Source organism: Harmonia axyridis, chromosome 4, assembly GCF_914767665.1.
Source record: "Harmonia axyridis chromosome 4, icHarAxyr1.1, whole genome shotgun sequence".
Classification (NCBI taxonomy): Eukaryota; Metazoa; Arthropoda; class Insecta; order Coleoptera; family Coccinellidae; genus Harmonia; species Harmonia axyridis.
The window spans coordinates 24,990,132-25,015,546 of NC_059504.1; the positions used below are offsets into that span (position 1 = coordinate 24,990,132).

At 34.2% G+C, this 25,415-nt stretch overlaps 1 protein-coding gene and 1 long non-coding RNA gene across 3 annotated transcripts in view; one reads left to right on the plus strand and one right to left on the minus strand.

Annotated features, from left to right (window-relative positions):
- Positions 1-25,415, minus strand: part of LOC123679011 — a 293,836-nt gene that overhangs the window by 202,965 nt on the left and 65,456 nt on the right. The window lies entirely within an intron of this gene.
- LOC123679014 lies at positions 7,593-8,003 on the plus strand. Its single transcript, XR_006747337.1, has 2 exons — positions 7,593-7,657; positions 7,753-8,003. It is a non-coding gene; the product is annotated as an uncharacterized LOC123679014 (long non-coding RNA).

The window sequence follows — 25,415 nt, forward strand, 5'->3', positions numbered from 1 at the left end:
CCTACTAATGCTCGCTAAATAAAAATTTTTGTATTTCCGTATTGCAGTCCGAATATGCCGACTGAGCAAATTATACTGCTCGAGGTTCATGTTATAATCTAAACCTTGCGTTTTGTTCTTTCTCCGCTCAAATATCAACTCGTTTCCGCTGTGATACAAGGATTTCACTTGTTATCTTAATGTTCAATGGGCTTTCTTCAAGAGAGGATGTAATTGATCTTCTCAAAATTTGCTATATCTCCTCGGAGTTGTTATTTTGTATGTTTCACTTCAATGGTTCAACATTGCAAGTGACAGGGTCATTGAATTGTCCTCTTTTTTATTAAAATTTTATTCGATTTTTTCTTTTTTGCCTTGAATCTCATGTGTACAGTCTTGTCCTTGTACTAGTTTGTTTGTTATTAGCAATTCGGGAAAATTCTCAGAAGAGAATTTATGATTTATGTCTTATGTATCTTTTGAGGAGAATCACCAAAAAAGAATCAGGAACAAGACTTTCTGATCCATTTTGATTGTAGAATATATTTTTCTTTGAAATATTATTAATTGGGAAAAATCCATATTCTTTCAAATTTTTTATTACAGTTCATTTGATTTCATTTATTTCGTAGAATATGTGTTGTTTTTCACAAATGAAATTTCGAGGAAAGAATATAAAATCAATTAAAAAAGAGTGATCCAAATGTAAAATCATTTCATTTTCAATTATTTTATCTTTATCTTTTGTTTTATTTTTATTAATAATAATGTAGTTTATGATCACCTATAAATTTTTCCTTATATAATAATAAGTTGTTTTAAAACATATTTGCATTTTGTTTAATCATTGAATATTTGGGGATTAGCCTCTTCCACTTTTCATAGCAAATAATTATTATTTACTTTTGAGTCCATTCAGTCGATTAATTTCCTTAGTGCAATACATCATATATACTACTTAATTTATAAGCGGAAAATTTCTCTTAATAATTTCCCAAAGAGATGGTATAAGTGTGATTTTTTATAAATGAGAAACAATTATATAAATCAAATCATTCTATTCATTTTATTATTCCAAATATTGAAAGTTATATATTATATTATTACTGCAATTTTTTCAATCCTCTTGTCATTTAATGAAATCATTCAACTAACAATACTTTTGTATTGTTAATTGAATTTTCCAGTACAGAAACTGATTTGATCTCTATCAAATCCGTATTCTCTTATAACATAACAAAGGCTGAATTCAGCGGACACAAAATTTCTACAACAGAAGAATTTTTCTGAGCATCTTTGAATTACACCCACGTTGTGAAAACTATATTTTAGGGGTTAGGTATTTTCTACCCGTTCGAAAAAGGCTCTCTGCTCACTTTAGGATCTGTGAGCGCTCAGGAATTAGATTTGCGACTGCTCTTTTCGCTGAACGCAGTCAGTATCGTCTGCAAAAAAGTACTCCATGCCTAGGTGCAAGTCCGAGATTTTCTCTACATATAATAATGGTCCAAGGACTGATCCTTGTGGGATACCAAACTTAACAATTTTTTCACTTTTTGTTCCATTTACATAATATGTATTATATACTGATATCTGCCCTAATGATAGGTTTTTATAAGGTTAAATGCTGAGCTCTTGCCAGCCTATCGTAATGCCTTTCCAATAGTGTTTGATGGTCTACAGTGCAACTGTCAAATGCTTTCTGTAAATCAACGAACAATGCTTTTATATGTCAACCATTTTCATTTTGAACTCTTGGAAAAATATCAATGCCTTCTGCACTTGTATTATAAATAACTATTCTTTAGCTTTATGATTATTGCGTTTACTTCAGCAGATGCGCTTAATACCATTTATTCATGTTTGATATTTTCTGACGTATGGTATGCATCATAAGTTTGTAGAGAATAATACGATGATCAAGATAATCCAATCCAAAATTTTTCATACATCGAAAATCAAAGCACTATTAGAAAGTCAGTGGCTCGGTAAAAATATACTCATAATGAAAACTCAATTGATATTTCTAGGTGAAATCATTTTTCAGATTTGTATACACTAATAAGCTGAGAATGTAAAACTTTCTCGGTATTGATTTCAGTGAACGCCAAAAAGGAGTTCACACCACTTCAACAAGAGATTCAGATTGCGGTGAGATTATATCGTCTTCATCCTGAAAGTAAGAAAATGGCACAGTACTTATTCATCATAATTTAGTCTCGATTCACATCGCATGTCTCCTGGCAGGTCGACGGTTAGAACAGGATGGTACGGAGTTAAGGATTATGGACAGGAAAATCCATTACTGTCCTCATCAAAACGTCACATTCACATCCAGTAGCGAATCCAGTTGCTGAATTTCTTGGAAGATATGGAAGGTCTTTTATTTTATCACTACTATATTTCCACTTTAGAATCGACTAAATTCTCTAGAATTTCTCCTAAGAAATAAAATGATCAGAAAGATAAACATTATTGGAATAGCTTGAAAATTTATTCATCCGGGGTTTTAAATTATTGTTGTTATTTTTCAGTCTCTACTTGAATGAAATTAAGCAGAAAGGAACCATACTTTTGTCCACGAGATTTTTCTGTTGGCAATTGAAGCACGTTTTGTTATTTCAGTTGGCGTTATCAGAAATCACAAATTACTAGTTCTATTCGAATTATCTGGTTCTAAAACCCCTTCAGGAGAGTTCGAAAATAATATTTTTCTGTTTGAATCTATCGACCGATATCGTCGATTCTCGAGTTTCACAAATGAAATTATAATTTTCTCCTAAAATTTCACATAGTATAGCAGGTTCTTGTGATTTTAAAAAGATTTCCCACCATCATTTTTCGTCAATCTTATCTACGTTGACTAAATTTGATTATAATTTTGAATTATTTTCGTGGCCATTGAGAAGTCCGGATCTAACACCGTTAGAATAGATGAAGCAGCGAGAAGATTGAGAGTAAATTTCAGTTACAGCTGAAGAAATAAGGAAGAGGATACCTACGTGCTTGAATAAGGAATGGTGGAGGTCATTTCAAACATAATTCATGAAAACATTTTCTACAGAAATATTGAATTTAATTGCAATTAAAAAATTTTTTATTCATTACTTTCCTTTTTTTGCTTCTTTCCCCTTTCAAAACAAATCTGGTAAAACAAATCTAGTGCCTGCATTCTGACTTTTCAAGGAAATAAAGAAGGAATTTGGCAAGTTTTTTTAATAATTCAACTTTCAAATCATACTAATTCTTATTCAACATCTAATACAGCGTAGTTTTGATTTTTTCATGCATATTGAATCCTTTTTCAATGGAAATAATCCAAAATTTGAATCAACAGTGGTCAACGTAGAAAAATTGACGAATAATTAAGTAGGGTGAGAAATTTTTTAAAGAACACAAGAACTCAAATATCTCGAAAACTGTTGATTATCAATAAATATCCATCGTCTCAATTGTCAGCAAATGAGTTACACTTAACCCTCCATCAAAGTTCACGTCTAATTTGGAAACACCCTGTATAATGAAAAATAATAATATTTATGTGAAACATAATTTTTTTTCATATTCATTTACCTATCCCTAAATATAAAATACAATTATTGAAATATTGGAGTATACCGCCACTGCTAAAATCAATTGCGTTGACATTCACGTCTTCTGCAGTTCTGATTTCAATAAGATAATGAGCAGAAGGGTTCTTTGTAGAGTCAGTGAATTTTCGGTGGATTCGTCTCACAAACTGGCTTCATTTATTACTCATTTTAATATTTGCCAGGGTTTCACTGATTACTTCTTGTCTGAGAGACAAATTAACGTCGTTTTTTTGGGTAATTTAATTCCGAGAGGAAATTTGAATTTCTTGTCTCTCCTTCGGAACGATTGTCTGGGAAGCCTATAAAAGAACATCAATTACTTCTGGATGATTATTTTGGGTTATTTCCATCGTAATTGCAAATAGTCATTTCAAATCGGAGTAAATATGGTGCAGTGCAATATTCGAGGCAGTTCGATTAATTATTTGATATTTTTTCACAAGAAGTCCTTTAAAATTGGTAATTGATTATTGAAGCAATAATATATGAAAATAATGAAGCCAAGCACGTTTACAGTATTGCAATATTGCTATGCAATTAACTAGAAGGATATAAAGAATTTCTGAAGATCCATAAAAAGTGTAATTTTCAGTTATATCACGCAAATGGAATGGAATCGAAGGAAATAATTTTCGGAATATAGTTTTTTATTGATGTGATGAATCTTTTCCGAACATGAAATTCCATCAATGTTCAGTCAACTCCAAAATGGCCGCTATACTAAGTGATAAAAAAAAATCGAATCGAAAAAAATAGTAAAGGAAAAAAGTGTTTCTTTTGACCTCAGGTATGTTCGGTTGAAATATATGTTTAATTCAAAGACCCACTTTGTACCTTCTATTGAAAACATAGAGGGATTCTGCGATTTGGTGTCATCACAATATTCTTCACAAAAATAATCATGTTCAATTTTCTCTATATTTTGAGGATGATAATAATAATAAAGGTATTCATTCAATTAATTCCATGAAAAATAATAACAAAACTCTTACAGTTCAAGAAATAATCGAAGGGGAGAGATCCAGCTCACTACATTGTTCAACCTAACCATCTGATTAATTGACAAAAGAAATAGAAAAATTCATCATAACAACCAAAACCACCAAACTTTCAAATATATTTTATTTGTTTCTCATTTGTAAACGTCAGTTTCCAAAAACACAATATTAATCAAGAAAGTTTATTTTATCAAGTCACTAACTTGTAAAACTGACAGTAAACTTGCAAAATTTTTACAAGTTAGTAGTATTATTTACATTAGAAAATTTTGTTTTATCGTCATATAACGTATTTTTCCATATCTTCTACATCATTCATGTTTAAGGAGAGAATTTCGTCACATCGACAACATACCTTGGCCTTTTTTGGCGTATAACGCTCATTTTTTCGTTTCAGAAACGCTATTATCTTTTGAAATCTGCAAATGACAACTAAACGTCATATTTTTCAATGAATTTTTTAAGGAAAACAAACCTGCGAACAGGGGCATTTTCTTTCATTTCCAAGCAGCTTTTCAGCATAGACCATTTTGCCCATAAAGTATTAGGGCTGAATCTAGCTGATAGTTGATTCAAGTAGACCAACAAAACATCTTCAGTTACCCCAATCACACTATTTTTGTTTTGCCACTTTTTGAAGTCGTCGTATTCTCGCTCGTACCTTGAAGCTGATTTTGCAGGTAATGAACTTGAAGCTACACTACTGGCTGCCTCAATAATTTCTTTTGATACATTCATTCTCGCTTTCGCCAAAACAAATGTAAAGAAAAATAAACAGACATGTTCATGACAACGCTTCCATAGCTTACATAGACTTATATAAATATATGTCTATGATAGCTTACGACATTTGAGACAAATTATTGGGATTTTTTTGGAATTTATCTAACCTTTTTACAAATGAGAAACAAATAAAATATAAAACAATACACGCAAGGTAACGGGTTTTACTGGCTCAAGGAGGTAACTGACTCGCCTGCGGCTCGTCAATTATATCCTCCGTTCGCCAGTAAAAACCCTCTTACCTTGCTAGTAATGTTATATACTATTAACCTCCCAAAACATGACATAATTTGAAGAAATCATATTACAATTGTATGCAAAAGAAAATGAAAATATATGCACATTATAAGTTCAAATATACCTACAAGGTGTCCCGGAAGTTACTGCATATACTCTTAAGTCTTAATGAAGGTAGAGTAGGACTAGCTGAGCAAAAAATTAATTTCTGCCTTTCCTAAGAAAGCTACAGGGAGAGTTTGCATATTTGTGGAAATAATGAAACCTTCATCAGAACCCAACTTATCAGCGGAATTTATTGATACTTGGGATGTCATTGATACATGCCTAGGTCGAGTCAGAGACATATTAATTTTTTCAATATTCCAGGACCCAGGCCCGGTCTGGCCAGGTCGGCAGGTCGGCGATCGCCGAGGGCCCCGGCCCAAGGGGGCCCCCAGCTGAACCAAACTAAACTAAACAATTTTTTGAAAATATGTTTTTTTGACACTTTTATTTCATTTAAACGTTTTAAAATGAACAACGAATAGACATTATGGGCAAGGTTCTGTATTGATATTTTTGTCAAAATCTTTTATCTGAACAAGTTGATAAAAACAATTGCTTCGATAAAACGCAATATAATTTTGAAAGGCTTCCACGATAGCATTATTCATAACGTTATGGTAGACTCTACCCAAGATACAGGAAGCACTTATATACCAATTGGCTATTTTCGTACGATATGTCATTCGATGAAAAGATTATGAAAGGCTTCTAGAAATTACTGTAGTTGAAGACTCGAGTGGTCCTGCATTGTAAAAAAGTGTAACTCCAGAATTAACCAAGTACATAATTCTGGAATCAAATATCGTTTCATGTTTCATGTTCATTCGATGGAAAAAATAACATGAAAGAGTATTATAACGGTTTACAGGCTCACCTTAAAAAGCTAAATGAAAATATGACGTATCTATCACGTCTTGAACCTAGTAGCTGATTCAGCAGTAATGTTAATAGAGACAGAAAACTTGTTTGGATTGGTGGAAGAATCTGCAGTTTTTCTGAGTTCATCTTACAAGCGAATGGCAGTATGGTAGAAAGAAACAAAAAACAACATACAAACTTTATAGACTGCAAAAGTCTCTAAGGCTCTATTTTCGATAATTGATGAAAGTGTGTTGAAGAAAACTGCCAAAGATAAATAATTGACGTCAGTAAACCGTATTAAAAAAACATGATGGTCAGTTTGATTGTAAATCCAGACATATGGCCAGAAATTTGGCAAATCAATGATCAAAAATTAGAAACTCATTTATTTCATTCGTTCTACATTTGGTTCTTGTTATAACTACTGGTTCAAAATATTTGCAAACTAAAACATTGAACTACGCTGTTGCTTGGAATTCATTTCAATCACTGCTCAAACTAATTAATGAAAAAAGAAATGATAAACATTTTGAAGTTGTATACACGAAAATAAGAGAGTATGCGCCAAGAGTCTACTATTAATTGTAAATCGGAAGAATATTGGAAGAATCGGAATATTGATGTGGAAATAAAATTGCATTTCACGGAAAGAAGAATTTCAAAGAAAAAACGGATGTCTGGGAAAAATCAAAAGATGATTCTCCTAAAATCTCAACAAAAATAATTACAAGTCAGTATTTTTCGATGTGTTAGAACCAGCATTGAAGAAAGTTTTTGTCCAAATAGATAAATTTTAGAGGACCTGTCTTGGTTACACCCAAGAAAGTTCAATGAAATAAGCTTGAAGATATTCCAACTGTAGTCCCCTCTTGTATTTCAAACCTGCAAAGTTTGAAGAAGTTGATTATTAACATAAATAATTTGCAATCAGTTCAAAAGTTTCATGAAAATCGAAAATACTCAAGATGAACAAATCCCAGGCGAAATGTTAAACAAAGCAGAAGGAAATTTAGATTACTGTCAAATTGATTCAGAACCTAAATCAGAAGGAGCAACTTTTCGTGGTCTACGTAATGACAGTAAAGCAATTGTCAAGTGTTCGTCATGCGTATTTTCAGTTCTTTTTTATTTCTCTGGATCGGGCTTATTCATTCACTTGTATGTATCTTATAAAAAAAACGATATTTTGTATACAGGTTAGGTACCTGTGAAAGAGTGTTTTTTGAGTTAAAAATAATCAAGAATCGTCTTAGGTCTAGTTCAAGCCAAAACCTTATTTCTATCCTAGTTTTTATGAATATGGAAAGAGATTTATTTTCTGACTTGGACAAAGATGACATAATTAATGTCATGGGCAGGAGTTGTGAAGAACTTACCAAAGACTGAAAGGATAGTTAGTAAAATCATTAATTACTCAACTAGCACTGTGCTAAGAATTTTTTTTGTATTTATATTGTTAACAACAGTATTCATTTTGACCTACTTCATATAATGATTTATTTTACACTTTTATTTCATTATTATGTTAGGCCCTTTTTTACTTTTTAGTATCAATATACCTAGTTGTTACCTTAAAGTTCAGTTTATAATTGTACATTTTTTTTGTCTTGTGTTTTTCATTTTTATGTTCGTAGTTACGTCATTGGTCTCTCATTGAACTCTCATTCTACTTCAATTATAACCACTTTCAAGGAGTACTGTATGCATAATCTTGTTCTTTCAATTAGAGATACAATAATAAATTAATCTAAATTTGCTGCTGGAGGCAGAATACTTTGAGATTCATTCAAACCTCAACAACCATAATTTGAAATTATTCAAGAGCACGTTTTGGCTGCCGTGATAGGTTCTCGTTTTATTTCCTGAAGGGGGCCCCAAATCAGCATCTAGCCGAGGGCCCCCAGTGGAGCCAGAGCGGGCCTGCCAGGACCCGACTGATTATTCCTCTTTTGAAATGTTCCCGTTAAAAATATCACTTTATATTTTGAATTCGAAATCATTGTTCATATTTTCCCAGTACATAAATTCATTTTCAATACGCGGTATTACTCAAAGTTGTCACATATAACATTCTTTCTTCATGAATTTTTCAAATTTGAAAAAGTTAAAAAAAATTGTAGATCTTCTTCTTTCCACGTTTAGCAATTCCACAACGCGTAGGGTATCTATGATTTATTCTCTCAAATTTTTCTGCTTAGATAAGAGTTCTGTAGTTTTTGTATCCGTTGCTCATCAGATAAATTTCAGACAGGGACCGAAACAATCGACATAGTTAAGGTGTGACAGAACTAGCAATTCACATGGCAATACTTTAACTTTTTAGTTAAAGCTTTTCTGTTTCTATAAAGAACCCTTAGCATGCAATAAACCTTTTGTAAACAGGCAGTCTGTGAGAACCATGTCAACATCTATCCAAACTCCCAAATTTTCAACTCTTTCTCCTTTCCTACCGAATAACATGGTAATAGTCTCATTTTTATTCAACTGCAAACAATGCTTAGTGGATATATAATAATAATAATAATAATAATGTCTTTATTTTCACAAAAAGTTACAATAATTCTTATCTTATCTTATTTCAGTCATTAAGCTAATTTGATTTATTGTGAAAAAAGGCGGAGTCCAGTTATGCTCATGCATATTCTGCTCTACTCAACCCTTACAGAAAAAAATAATAAAGAAGAAAACAAAAAATAATTTTGATTTGTTTTTCACACTTTTTTCATAGGCGTTCTGCGTTCACTAATGGAGTCAGTTAGATAATGTGCAAGAAAATAGAAGAACTAGTGCTCGTTCTGTTCTTTCAAGTATAATTCAAACATTTTATTTTTAAATGCTTTTATGTTCAATGTCTTGAAGGTGTATGGAATAGGATTATAGACTTTTGCGATGTTGTAGGTGAAACTTCTTTCGAAAAAGGTCGTTCTATGAACAGGTGGTGTTATAAAATCTCTATTTCTTTTATTTATATTATGGACATGACTTCTGTATATTATTTTTCTATGAAGATAGTTCGGAGTTTTATTCAACACAATGTTGTGATAGAAGCAGGCTGAGTGTAATTTTCGGCGGAAATTCATGTTCAACCAACCTATTTCTTTGAGTTTGTGAGAGATTCTGTCAAATTTTCTTATGCCGAATATAAATCTGAGACATGAATTCTGGACACGCTGAATTCTCGCCCTGGCTATTGCAGTTAAGCCTTCCCCATAAATCACGTCACCAAAGTTAAAAGTTGACAGTACAAGGGAGTCACATAAAATTTTTTTTTGTTTCTCTGGGATATAGTGCCCATGGGCGTAACGAGGGGGGGTTATTGGGGACGTAACCCCCCCATGGATCAGATGGAAAGAAATTTTTTGGCAGAACAATAAAAAAATAACTTGGAAGATTTTGCTTTTTCAAAGTTGTTATTGTGGAATTACAGATTGTGAGAAGAAAAATATTTTTAAAATATACTACATGAAAAAATGCTTACTTGAAGTGTAAGCAATTTTTAAGATACCAAAATTCCCTCTCTTTTCAGTATTATTTCTTACTTTTACAAGTAGAAGAATAGTCTTCTCGCCCAGAACCGCGCATAAACAACAGCGAATAATACTATCATTTGAGGGAATCGGGGCACCGTAAGTGCCCCTCAATACTCGACGCCTCTGGGCCTAGCAAGTCACGTGACCCGTCTGATTAATTATGTTATTGCTTATTGCAATCATCCAGGGTTGTCATGTTTCATGTTGGGGTATTTTTCCCCGAATTTGGGGGATTTTTGAACACTCTGGGGAAAATTTGGGGGACAACGCGGTGGAACAATTCAATAACCACGAAAATAATGAATACCATAAACGCTCTTTACTTAAGGCTGAAGATTTGTTGAAAACTTATAGGGGTTTGATACCGAATGTCGAGGTACTACAAAACACAGCTCTGCAGCAACAAATTATTGAAAATAGGATCGCAGTCTTACCAATAATTGAAACAGTAATTTTTTGTGATCGGCAGGGTATACCACTCCGAGGCCATCGAGACCACGGGAAGCTTGATTTGGAAATTTGTCCTGTTGAAAATGAGGGAAACTTCAGAGCTCTTCTGAGATTCAGAGCCAATTCTGGAGATAAGGCTCTGAAAAAACATTTAGAAATATAATCGAAAAATGCACTTTACCTCTCACCAAAAACACAAAATGAAATTATTTTGGCTATTAACGATATAATGTTGAAGAAATTGGTTGAGATGGTCAATTCCGCGAAATGTTTTACTGTTTTACTGTTCTTGCAGATGAAACGACAGACATCTCAACATAAGAACAAGCATTAATCGGCGTTAGAAACCTATACAACAATGATATTAAAGAAGAAGCATTACCAGTAATGCTGAAGTCACCAGAACACAGGAAGAAAATTTTAAAAAGCTCCTGAATTTCTATCAAGAAGATATTCAAATTGGTGACATCGCTGCCATTGGGGAACTCCATATGTGGTACGAGAGGGTGAAAGATTTGAAAATTAGATCAAGCAAGGCAATCAATTATTACGCTGCCTGCCATCAGGATGTTTTCCCCACTATCAACACCCTCCTGAAAATTCTTACCACTCTTCCTGTATTGACATCAACCAGTGAAAGGTCCTTCTCATCTCTTAGAAGATTGAAAACATACTTAAGGAACACAACTGGCCAGCAAAGGTTGAACGGGCTTGCTGTGCTCAATACTCACAGAGAGCTAGATATCAATGCTGCTGTAGTGTTGGACGAGCTGACAAAAACACCTCGCCGTCTTGAATTTAGACTTTTTTGAATGATTGTATAGAGGAGCGTGATAGCAATTTTCTTTTTTCAATTCTTACACGTATTTCCATGTTTATTAAGTGTAGCATATAGTATAGTATCAATAGTATAATATATATTGTGCCTGTATGATGAAATAATTTTTTTAAAACACAAATTTTCGAATGGAAACAATATCTACAACCCTCCACCCCCCCCCCCCCCCGCTTTTTACTGCAGTTCAGGTCACTCGCTAAAACTTGCCACTACCCATACCCATAACCCCCCGCATGAGTCAACTCTAGTTACGCCACTGATTAGTGCCGATTACAATATAGCAGCATTAATTTCTAATATGCCCGACGAATACAGTTCGAGACATGATCATCAAATCTTAGATTATTATCAAAAATCACTCCTAGATTACGTTTGCCGTTTTCAACCTTCAAACTTTTATCACCGATTTTTATATTTACCAATTTTTCAGTTTGTTCTCTACAATTTTTAGGACCGAAAAGTAATGCCGTACATTTTTCTGCATTGATGTGAAGGTGATGTTGAGCTGAAAAATTCATAAGCTTTTCAAGTTCGAGATTCAACGTGTTACAAGCTTCAACGACATCAGTGTTGTCAAAGGATATACATACTTGAGTATCGTCTGCGTAATAGTGAGCTTTGCATTTATTAAAAGAGCAATCTTGCTCAGATCATATTCAAGTGAAAATTTAATGTTATTATAACATGAGCAGATTCTTTCTAGAAGAAGTAGATATACACCTGACTATCATCTGCGTAATTTTACCTCAAACAAGAAAAAAGGAACCTTACAAATTGAGAAATATACATAATAGGGCCTTAAATTGATCCTTTGCGGTACTCCCACGTATATTTCATCTTACCATCATAAAAAACCGCTTGAAACCATTCCGCAAGATAAGAAGCGAGAAGAAGAATAGAACAGTCATTAGGTACTTAAAACAATAAACAGAGAATCAGTATTGAATGGAAGGCCAAAATTCAAAGTTCTAAAGTCGAAACTATTTCTATAAGACAATATCACACAAAGGACTGAAATTGTGTCTGGTAAAATGACTTTCACCTTAAGCCTTAAGAGTTCTAAACTTGGTTTAAGAATTCAAACGTTATTAAACCATCAGCCACAGATCTTGAAAGTATTCTCAGTTTATTCTTAGTCATATTTTCCTTTTATTCATTCGCACAAATGCGAGTTGTGTACGTGTCAGCAAAAGAATAAATCGTCTGGAAATCAATTACGTAAAATAAACGGCAGAAGCATTGAAAGTAAACGGTAGGATCTCGAAGAACGACAACAATTCAAGGTTCTGTAATTGGTTATCGATCTTTCAGAATACCATAACGCTCTTCTGAAAGGGAATGGAGATTAAACATTTGATTTGACCTCAGATAGGAGGCGGATTGTTATGATGAGCCATTATTTCAGAGTAGTTTTTGGGTGTTTTGTCGTTCTATTTTTGACCCTTGGCAATTCGATGAATTGAACCATAAGTGTTCTATATTTTTTCATCATTAAGTGAAAGTTTTCATTCAAATAGAAACTAGCGATATGCAAGCTGAAATACTTCTAAGAAAACTGAGGATCGCCAGAAATCCAGGATATGACCCATAAATGACATGGTTTTCAAAACTAAACTGAAACAAATCTATTTCGTAGCAAAAAAAATTATGTTAGCTATTCATAATTTGATACTAAGCCCATGTAATAAGGAGACCATAGAATCCTAAGCACTTCCTGCTGAGGCCATAATTGTCAGAATCTCAATCACGCACATGAGTCTATATGATTGAACCCAATCTACAGTGAAGATACCAATGTACCGTCGCTCTATTACACGCTTAGAGACGGCCCTCACTGGTATCACTTCGACTTAGATCCTGTAGATAATTTAGTTCAACTGTGTTTGTTATAATGAACTCTGCATCCTGGGTGATAGTATTACTACACTGATCAACAATTGCTAGGGATCACTTATGAACTTCTCTTCATTTGTATTTTTTTCAAGTTATCTCGTGAATATCTGTACATTATATGTTCTCTAAGGAAAAAGTAAGATGTTTTGAGTTGATTATATCAAAGGCTTCCTCACTTCATCGGCTCTTGTTCACAAAATCGATTATTATCTGTAGGCTGTTACAGGTGGAGTGAAAAGCAATGTGGTATTTGTTATTAAATCTGTTTTTTTCTCTCGTTGAAACACATAAGATGACAATAATTGAAGAAATGAGAACAATATCAGCTTATCAGTCATGCCGAGAAAAGGTTTGGCTCCTGTGCAACTGGACCAAATCATACGGTGGATACAGGAAGGTTTGTCCCAGCGAGAAGTGTCCCGGCGGTTGAATGTTTCGCAAAGTATCGTGAGTCGGGCTTGGAATAGGTTCATCCAAAACGACTCAGTAGCTTATGTTCATGGGGGAAGTCGGCAGCGCAGTACAACAGCTGCCCAAGATCATCTTTTGATCCTCAATGCTAGGAGAAATCCCACTTACCCGGCGTCGCGGCTCAATAGATCACTGAGAGTTGCAACAGGAGTTCTAATTTCGAACCAGACTGTAAGACGACGACTACATGTTCGTGGTTTGAGAGCACGTGAAGGGTACAACATCCCCGTTTGAATAGGGAACACTTGGTTCATCGACGGCAATGGGCTGAGGAGCACCGCCATTGGACACTTGAAGATTGGAGCCGATGTTTATTTACGGATGAGTCTAGATTTCGTTTGGTCAACTCCGATGGACGTATTCTTGCTTGGAGGGAAAGAGGTCGAAGGTATGCAGAACAGTTTATGGTACCCACAACAGCTTTTGGCGGAGGTTCTATATGTGTATGGGGAGGCATTTGTTTGACCCAACGCACAGAGTTGGTTGTTCTGCAGAACACCACCATGACCAGCCAGAGATATCACGATATGATTATTGAACCCATAATTGTTCCGTTTGCGGCTGCCGTGGGCGAGAATTTCATTTTAATTGACGATAATGCCCGTCCACACCGTAGTCATCTGGTTAATGAAGCGTATGCCTCGTAGGGGGGCTTGAGACGAGCTCGTGGGGGACCAACTAGGTACTAGCTTAACCGAAACTTCAGCCTTCTTGTGGTTTCATCATAAAATTTTTATGTTATTCAAACACAGAATTTTGAGTGTTCCTAATAAAGTCTTTTTTTCTCTCCAACTTTACATTTTTTCATTCTTTTCTCAAGTGAACCATATTATCAACTGAAAATACACTGATATCTGACTAAATTTATAATCTTGGAGCGAATATTTCAGAAATAAATTTAGAACAAATAAGTGATCCCTATCAATTGTTGAGCAGTGTACTTACATTAGAGACTTAAGATACTTTAACATGTATAATACTTCAAAATGGTCATCTTATCGAGAAAAAATATTACCATCTACATTAAAAAATAATGTTTCATTTATCAATATAATGATTGAATTTGTCTGCGAATGAGGCGAAGGAAATGCAAAATTCTTGAAATTTTCATCACGAAACTATCATCCCAGTATTAACGGCCTGAAGTATAGCCCCTTGTTTACCCTTTGTCTGTGGGAAAGATGTAGGATGTCGGCAGCCTAATTCAGCAGAGAAGCGGAGCCAGTTACAAATTGCGCCCTTCCTTTCTTGACAGTTACAGCAGTGCCCAGGGATCTTTTCGTGCTCAAGATGGTTTTCATCGGGGAAAAAACTAGCGAGACGAGCTTTCATGTAGGCTATAAATCAACACTCGGGAATATTTCATTTAAATGCTGTATTACCAGCATTATTTTGTTGAAAGAACACCTTAGGAAACTGACGTTATATCTCGCATATCTTAGGTAATCTTCCATAATGATAATGAAAACAATTTGTTTGTGGTATGAACATATAACAATATCAATAAAAATTGGAAAAAATTGCTAATAAACATAAATACGCATTTGTATCAAATATTATTGTTAGAGATTGACTAGCCCAACGACGTCGACCTTTTTTCTTCTTGGAAGGGGGGGTAACCGAAAAAAAATTTTTTGACAACAACGTTTACTCATATCTGTAATATAAGAAAGAACGATAACGAAGGTTGAACCAAAAATTACTCGGAATGTTAGAATTTTTTGATCACGGATTCGAAAGTTCTCACTTTATACGGGGTTTCATGAACTGAAGGTACGAAGAAAAATGAGAAATTCCTTGAATAATTCTAAGAATTGAATGTCCTATACATAGGCCAGCAAACAATTTGTTTTCGAGATACAGCGTGTCCTACTTTTTTGTGATGCTTATAACAGTTTATCGAATCTTTTTTAATCTTCTCTACAGATTGGGTAAATGAGTACTAAAACTTATAGTTAATTATTTATTCATCACAGCTTACCGGATCTTATAATAATTTGAGTTTTCCTGGGAATTAGCAGAGAATTGTTTGACAAGAACCAACAAGAAATCAAAAAGTGTAGTACTGGACCAGAGTTTCTTTTTACATTTTTCTAAACTACCAGTGGTTCACCATTGATGGAAAGAAGAGGGCACTCTTCAAGAAAAAATATCACCCTGTAGGATGGTATTCAAAATTATCATATCACATGATGAAAACTTAAGTTATAGTAAACATGTTCTTCTTCTTGGCGTGCCCTATCCGTTCCGGACGTTGGCAATCAACATGGCAAGCTTTATCTTGTTCGCTGCGTTCCTAAAAAGTTGTATGGATGTCTGTCCTGAGATTGTGCAACCATGAATGTCTTCTTCTACCTGGTCCCCTCCTGCCTTCCACTTTTCCCTGTATTATCAACTGCAGTACTTGATATTTGCTGTTCCTCATGACGTGTCCGAAGTATTGAAGCTTTCGTTGTTTGATGGTAAACACAACTTCCTTGTTCTTTTTCATTCTTCTCAATAGTTCTTCATGTGATGTGATCTATCCATGATATTCGAAGAATTCTACGATAAGTCCACATTTCGAATACTTCCAGTCTTTTAAGCAGTGCGTCAGTGAGGGTCCAACTCCGTAGAACATTACTGAGAAAACGTAACACTGCAATAGACGGACCTTCAAGGAAATGCTGAGGTCCCTGTTAATAAACAAGCTTCAACAACAAACATATTAACATGTTATAGGACTTTATTTCTTAAAATGATCCGAGGAATCTGTCGTTTTCGTTTATACCCCTAATTTAGGAATACCCTGTATGGACAATTCAAAACTTCACGAATAAATTGCAATTTGAATGGAACTTATTAAATTATAAAACACAGCACTGACAATTTTTCGAAGCGAATAACTCAGTGCAGTACTTTGATAACTACAATTTTAAAATATTGTAATACAAAAACCGAAAACAACGGCTAAGTGTATACCAATGACGACTGCAAATATCACAGATTGCAAAACAAGGGAGACGCCGACAAAACGGGTAGATGAAGGAAAATAATAAAATAAAAAATGACAAAGAAGGGCTCGTAGTGCAATAAAAGTAATCATCTTGGGAGCTACAATAAACTCATAAACTGTAAAAGGGTCCGATTTTTTGCTGCCGTGTCGATTTCAAAGAAAAATGAAAAGATTATTTGTTCATTTCATGGAAAAATCTTCGTTTTTCGTCTTTGAGAGAATTCTGAAATTTCATATTTTGTAAATCTTTGGGGGGTGGGGTGGTGTGCTGTTAATTACCCCAGTACCCCCTCATTTCTACACCCTTGGACTAGTCACCGAAAATTTCATGAAAAGAATTATAATTCCTTCAAGAATATTGCAAAACGGATATTCTCAATTATTGATAACATAAATTACTGAAAAACCAGGACCTGGTTTTATACAGCGACTACATCGCTTTTCAGATCAGCAGTCGATAAGATTGAAATAGCAAGGATGATTGCCAATATCCGGACCGGATAGGCACTGAAAGAAGAAGAATATATCATTCATCTCATGCTAATAATACATCTCATATTTCAGAAAAGAGTGACCAACCAGAAAAATAGTCAAGTTGTTTTTTGTTCCAGGTTTTTATTATTATTTGGTCTAAAAACGGAAACCTAATTCTTTGTTGTTACAATGAAACCATAAAAACCTAGAGAATATTCCAGATTCAAAGAACAGACCCCTAGATTACTACAGTCCAATTTGATTAATTAGATAGATTGTGAGTATTCTTAATCATCATTATGTTATATATTGCAAAGAACACTGAAAAAAGACTTTGAGTAAAGTTTCAAGTGGCAACATCAATATAAAGGGTGTTTTTTTAAGAGCTATCGAACTTTAAATTGCAATAAAACAACGATGGATTATTCGATTGACATGAATTTTATTTATTCGCAAGATAATCTTGTGGCATTATATTAAAATATGATTTCTGGCATATGACCGCCACGACTGGCGCGAATGTAGTCCAATCTGGACGTCCAATTTTCGATGACTTTTTCCAACATTTGTGGCCGTATATCGGCAATAACACGGCGAATGTTGACTTCCAAATGGTCAAGGGTTTGTGGCTTATTCGCATAGACCAATGACTTTTACATAACCCCACAGAAAGTGCTCTAGCGGTGTTAAATCACAAGATCTTGGAGGCCAATTCACAGACCCAAAACGTGAAATAAGGCGGTCACCAAACGTGTCCTTCAATAAATCGATTGTGGCACGAGCTGTTTGACATGTTGCGCCGTCTTGTTGGAACCACAGCTCCTGGACATCATGGTTGTTCAATTCAGGAATGAAAAAGTTAGTAATCATGGCTCTATACCGATCACCATCGAGTGTAACGTTCTGGCCATCATCGTTTTTGAAAAGTATGGACCAATGACTCCACCAGCCCATAAAGCGCTCCAAACAGTCAGTTTTTCTGGATGTAACGGTGTTTCGACATACACTTGAGGATTAGCTTCACTCCAAATGCGGCAGTTTTCTTTGTTGACGTAGCCATTCAACCAGAAGTGCGCTTCATCGCTAAACAAAATAAAATTGACGTAGTGCGCGATACGTATTCCGCACAGAACCATTATTTTCGAAATAAAATTTCACTATTTGCAAGCGTTGTTCAGGCGTGAGTCTATTCATGATTAATTGCCCAACCAAACTGAGAATAAATCACTTGACAGCTGTTAAATCGGTCGCCATCTTGAACAGTAGTGCCAACTTAAAGTTATATACCTCGAAAAAAAACACCCTATACAATCTGATACAATACTAACATATGATGACATAACTGCTGTTAGCTTCCGAATACTTGGTGAAATACCTATTGATGTAATTTTTATGAAGTTAACGTGTTTTGGTAAGTAATTGCACAAGTGCATCAAAATTACCGATAATTTTGCATGACAGCTTGTTGTCATAAAAACTGCATGAGTTCAGTTTTATGAACACGAGTTGAGAGTTAATACTGATTTCTTAATTTTCAAAAATGTGACATATTCTTTCTCAGACACTATTCACCTACTCCTGGACGTAGACCTCCTTCACCCCGTGTGGGGTACTAGTCCCCCATTGGAAAGTCCTCCTAGGGGAATGCCTACGAGATATGGTGGGTGTCGAGGAAATCAAATACTCGGAGAGGACAAAAACTAGCATCGTAGTGTCTGATTCAAATTGAGCGGCTACATAAAGCGTCTGACCCAGATTGGGCGGCTGAAAACCACACTCGACAACACGATTGGCAAGCGAGACGTTCTATACGTAAAATAATAGTAGAAGAAAATCCATTATTTTTGCTTTAATTACCATAGTTAGAATGATCTGATTTAGGTTAAATTTTCGCCGTTTTGTTCGTTATCTTGTTGCTATTCTGAAGGTAATATCATTATGCCTCACTCATTGAAGCCCTATTGGCGAAAAATTGAGACAGTCGATGTTCACAAGCCTCAATTGAAGCGAATTTTTCACCAGCAAAATTGTTTCCATGGACAGGAACAGATGTTAATCACTTGGAGATTGGTCCGGACTAAGAGTGCTTGTGAGCTTGTGACACGGGGCATTGTCTTGATGGAACAGAACCTTTTTTTTCCTTTAAATGGGGCCTACGCGAAAATTCAGGTTTATTGCACTTAAACAGCCTCAAACACTGCTCAGAATCATTAACACGTTGTTGTTTTTGATCGATTGTGAGCTCGCGCGGCACCCATTTTGCACAAAGCTTTCTCATGTACAAATATTCGTGAATTATATGATGTACACATTCAGATGATATCTTCACAATGTCTGCTATCTCAATCAACTTCACTGTACGGTCATTCAAAATCATTTTGTGAACTTCGGTGCTCATTTTTATTAATCTAAAAGTGTAATAAACTACAGGGTGTCACATTCAAACCAATTGCCGCTAGATAATAAGTATTTTTGATAATATTGTTAATTTAACTAATAAAAAATGTTACGCGTTACTTTATGAGCACACACAAAACTATTGTATTTTGTGTGAATATTCTAGTCATGTGAAACGTCGGATATTCCCACAGCAGCTGTACTGTCACTTGTCAGCTGACACTTCCCTATTAAATCTTCGATTGAATCTTCAAGAGGTGCTCAATCTGAAGTTTAGTAGTCCAATAATTTTTCCAAAAATCTTTCGCTGGTAAAGATCTCAATTTATTTGATATACATGTACCAGTGTTTAAACGCTCTTGGATAAAAAAGCAGCCTGCTAGGACATCCCTATTCAATAGGGATGTTGCCTATATTTTGAAATTGCTTTTAATTTATAGATAAGCCCTATATAAACACGAAAAAAAAATTTCATGGAAAAATATATAAAGTTCCAATAAAAAATAGGTAAATAAAAAAAGTTTACAAAATTCCCACTGAAACGCTCCATTCTGTCAAGGTATTAAGGTGACGTCACTGCATAATCTCTATTATGCAGTGACGTCACCTTAATACCTTGACAGAATGGAGCGTCTATGGTGGTGACTCTTCACCACCATAGACAATCTAACTAGTTTATTATGGTCACCACGTGCTAACAGTCTGTCAAACGTAACTGATATCAGCTGATATTGACAGTCAAGTCGGTTTGATTATATCATCTGACGTTCTGAACAATAGATAATCTAGTTCAAGATAAGATTAGTTTGTCTAAACGTTTCAGTGCTATGACGTCAAGTTGCCCTGATTGGCGTTCGCAGTCACGTGGTAGTCGATAAGACTCAATTTGGTAATTCTTTACTTTAACGCCCCCTCGTATTTTTCCTTTTTCTGTTATTTTTCATTGAAAATGTGCATTTTACAATGATTCTTGATGGTTTTCGATGATGGCAAACAAGTATTTTTGCTGATTTGTTGAACGGGATAGGGAGTGAACAGGGGTGCTGGGTGGGTAAGAATTTTTGAAGAAACGTTCTACAAATTTTATTCAAAAATATTTAAACGTAACCTAACATAACCATAACCTAACATAACCATAACCTAACATAACCATAACCAAACCTTATATAACTGCACATTTGTGATTCTGTAAATTGATGACGTCATTCTCAAAAACAATTTTAAAAAATTCTACAATTTTTATTTAAAAAAAATTAAACGTAACCTAACATAACCATAACCTAACATAACCATAACCTAACCTAATATAACTACACACTTGTAATTCTGCTGTTTGATGACGTTGTTCTCAGAAACGAAATAATTCAAAAATTAAAAAAAATATATCTAAAGTAAATGTAATTCAGCATAAAAACTAGTTCGCAATCATTAATTACCAACAAAAAATAATTCCTAAACCTTAAGTCAGCAACAAAATGAAAGAAGTCCACAACATCAGTTTACCGTCCAGCACCAATACAATATCAATGAATATTTCCCTCCTGTCAAAAATTCTAAGTATATGGAGAACAATAATCGAAAATTACAGCATCAAAATGACAGGATAATTTTGCATTCCAGCATGTTTTCTTTGAAAAACTGCAGTTTTTATGACAACACACAGTCATGCAAAATTATCGGTGATTTTGATGCACTTGTGCAATTACTTACGATAGCAAACAAGAAGAATTGCACTTGGCACGTCCTCTTTTTGGCACGAAAATCACCTTACGGCATCTAAACAGATTTCTTTCAAAGTCCGCAGATACTCTTGACTGGCATTTTTCGCATAAAGAGTGACACGACAACACCCCATGAGCTATAAGGAATAGCCGCGCCACAACTTCATTCGAAATATGCTGGTTGAACTAAAATTTCGTGAAGGAACATTCTCTGCAGACGTTATAGCCACAACTCTGTACAACAGGCTGTAGATCAACCATTTCAATCTGCAAATGATTAAAAAAAAAAAAATATTCATGCGAACTTATCGGAAAGAACAATATTTCAAGATAAAAAATTTCTTAATTTACTTACATTTTGAATTTGAGCTTTAAAAATAGGAAATCACTTCTAAGAAATTAAAATTTCTAATTTATTTTCAAATCTGAATTTCAATTTTTTTAAATAACCATGGATATTAAAATATGAAGCGACGGCCTACTCAATATCTTTTTCTATATATAGTTATAGAATAATATTAACCAATTATAACTATAATGGCATGTGCGCCAGTAGAAATTTTTCTCAGAGGGGGGCAAAATGAAAAATATTGAAAAACGAAAAGGCGTCCATGATTGTCATTGAAAACCGGAAAAATGTTAAGAAGTATGATTTATTGTTAATTTAAAGGTCTTGTGTATTTTGTGCTAAATTTGATGGTGAAAAATATGAACATAGATATTCATAGAAAATATAAATTAGTTGTCATCAGAATATCAGACACGTATTAAGTAAGTGTTATTGAAATAGCAATTTTCTTCATCGATTATCTCGAGAACTATTTATTTGCCAGTGCTCTTATTGAAAATATAGCATGAAAACATCATAACGAATCACTATACGAAATATTATCAAAATTGGGGAGGGGGCGTTAAAGTAAAGATTAACCCTCAATTTAAATAAATTTTATTGAATTAAATTCGAGAAATAAGATAATGAAAATACTATTTCAGTATTTTAGAAACGGCCTTCAATGTGGAAAACCTAAATTAATTTGATTTTATTATATGACGCAACATACCAATTTGTTAGGAACTTAATTGATTTTGAAATGCTGAGCATTCCCTTGAGAAAGATTCATAAAAAAAACAATGATTATATGAACACTCGTATGAACATTAATCGAATTATATTGAATTTTCCTTCAAAAGTAATGGCTGCGGCATGTACAATTCCCTACTGTAAGAGTAACACGAATGCAGTGGGTAGGTAATCTATAAATCTTATTGATAGCTTTTTCGGGGAATCAATTTTTGAGCAGTTTCCATTCAAAGCTTTCAGGCATTGTTTCTTATCAGTTCTCCAAACCCACGCCAGTTTCCACATAAATGGCCGCCCACAAAATTGGGAACTTGCGGAATATATGTGTTCCGAAAGCTTTTGTTTTCAGAATTTGGAATCCCAATGCGAATAGCTTCGATAAACGTACAATATTTCAGCATTGGATCATATTGCTGATTTGTATTTTATATCAGTCGATGTTTGGGGATTGTTTTTGAAATAGTATCAGATAATTTTTGTGGAACGATGAAATTTGTATTTATTTCAGGGCCGTCGCTAGGGGGGTAGAGCGGTATTTCAAGCTTGATCAACAAAATCACATATGTAGAAATTCAAAGTACCGAATGAGATTTAATGCAGTCAAAAACAACAGGAAGTAATATCGACAAATTCAATTAACTTCAGACACCATAGAAGGTGTCGCGTTAGGCATTATACAGGGTGTTCTGATTTGTTTCCGACAAACTGAAACGGGTGATAGATCACATCATTTTAAGCAAAAAAGTTCCTATGAACATGGGTCCGGAAATGCTTCGTTTCCGAGATACAGGGTGTTAAAGTTGAAAAAATAATTCGCGTTTTCTTGAATATCTTTCGACTGATTCCAAATAATTGCATGAAAGTTGGTACATAGGGTTTTTTGAAGTGAGAAATTCAAATTTGTGGTCGATTTGGTTGTATTCTCTAGAGGGCGCCACTGGCAATCATTTCGTCCCCTTTAAGCCGTAGCAACTTTTCTGTGCTACCCTGTACGTCATTCTGAACTAAAAAAATCGATTTCCTTGACTTTTCTAGTTAAAAAAGGTATAACTCATTTAAATTGCTAGGGAACCGTTTCAGAGAAAAACGCAGTTAAAGCCAAATCCATATTTTTGTAATCTCTAAAACATGTAGAAACAAATTTGTAATAATTTTAAATCAAATATTTTTTAGAAGTAACAATTTAGAACAAAACAAAATAACAAAATAATTTTTAAAGAAGGTGTTCGAAATGTCCACTGTTCTGTTGAATGCACAAATGACATCTTCGAATGATTGATTGTTTTACATTCAAGAATTGTTGCGGCAATAGATTTAAAATGGCTATACACAATGACAGATTTAAAGTGTGTTAAGTTCAGATGTCATTAATTATAATTATAGTTAACTAAGTTAATAGCTCATCAACAAATACAGGAAAATGGTATTGGTTACCAAAGGCCCGAACGAAGCATACAAAGAAGAAATCATCTACAGAGAAATAGGATTTTACAGACCTTCGAAGAAAATAAAACTCAGTATTCGTAAAGCATCCCAACAACGCAATATTTCAGGAAACAGAATATTCAGAACACTTAAAAACAACAATTACATAGCATACCACTTCTACTTATTAGTGGGCAATAGAAAATCCGCATGCATTTCGCCTTAGAAATTTTCAAAATGAATTCAAATTTAATATTTGAATAGGAATAATTTCATGAAAGGATTTCGGAGCAGTCAAAACATATTAAAGAAAACGCGAATTATTTTTTCAACTTTAACACCCTGTATCTCGGAAACGAAGCATTTCCGGACCCATGTTCATAGGAACTTTTTTGCTTAAAATGATGTGATCTATCACCCATTTCAGTTTGTCGGAAACAAATCAGAACACCCTGTAGGTACTCATAAATATCCAGATGTCGCGTAATCACCTCATAGTGCTGTTTACGAGTTATTGACGCTAAAAAAACACATGCACTCATCAGGCTTGTCGGCTTTGGCTTCGCTAAACGTTGCTGAATTTTATTGCCTCTTGGGGCGGTTTCTGGATTTTTTTTCTTTTCAACTCTTCGATGAGAATGTTGATTCCCCAGAATGGAATGCAAAATATACGAGAAACGATTTCATTTCACAATTTCCAACTCAGCCTTCTTAAGAAATATAAGAAATTTTATTATTTCATACCACATTCTATTACATTATAATATTTTTCATTTTTATATCAAATTAACAATTAACTAGGGTTGGCGTGGCACATTCGAATATGAAATAATGGTTCATTCGTTTTACAACGTTTTACTCGATAATCTTAAAGAAAAAAACCAAATGTTCAAACTTTTTATAGAGTCAAAACTGAACAGAAAAACCTGAAACCGCAGGACCCGCTCTAGAGAGGTGGCAAAAAATGGAGGGCGGCATTATCTATTTTGTCCGGATTGATTCCTGGAAGCATGAATTGAATATTTTTTTTTAATTTTACAAATGATTGTTTGTATCAAATTCACTAATCTTGAACATCTATTCGAATTAAAAATAATGGTCCATCCACATCATCCCGTTGTTTTATTTAATCATATCAAAGAAAGAAAAAACGGAATGTTCGACCGTTTTATGAAGTCAAAACACAGCAGAAAAATCTGAAACCTGAATTCAATTTCATCCTTTATTCATAAGAATTCAGTTGAGCACGTTTATTGTTTATTTTATTCCACGATTCCTAAATCCTCTCTTCGATTTAAATTTGAATCCATAGAACATAATTGAACTTAAAATACATTTTTTCTTTCCTTAAATACTTTTCATTGAAAAAGTGTGGAATTTTCCAAACTGAATCTATAAATACAAATTAACCAACACAACCCCTTTCCCGTTTTTTTGCTTAGTACCTACAAAACCTACAAGGGTGCTAACTTGTATTTTTTGCTAGAGCGGGCACTGGAGCCCGATAATTCAATATTAATTTTTTGCATTCTGCAGAGTTAGCTTTTGTTAAAGCAGCAAATTGGGTCTCTGCCTAGGGCGGCAGTTTGGCTAGCGACGGCCCTGATAAATTGTTGTCTTTTGATTTTCATTCAAATTATT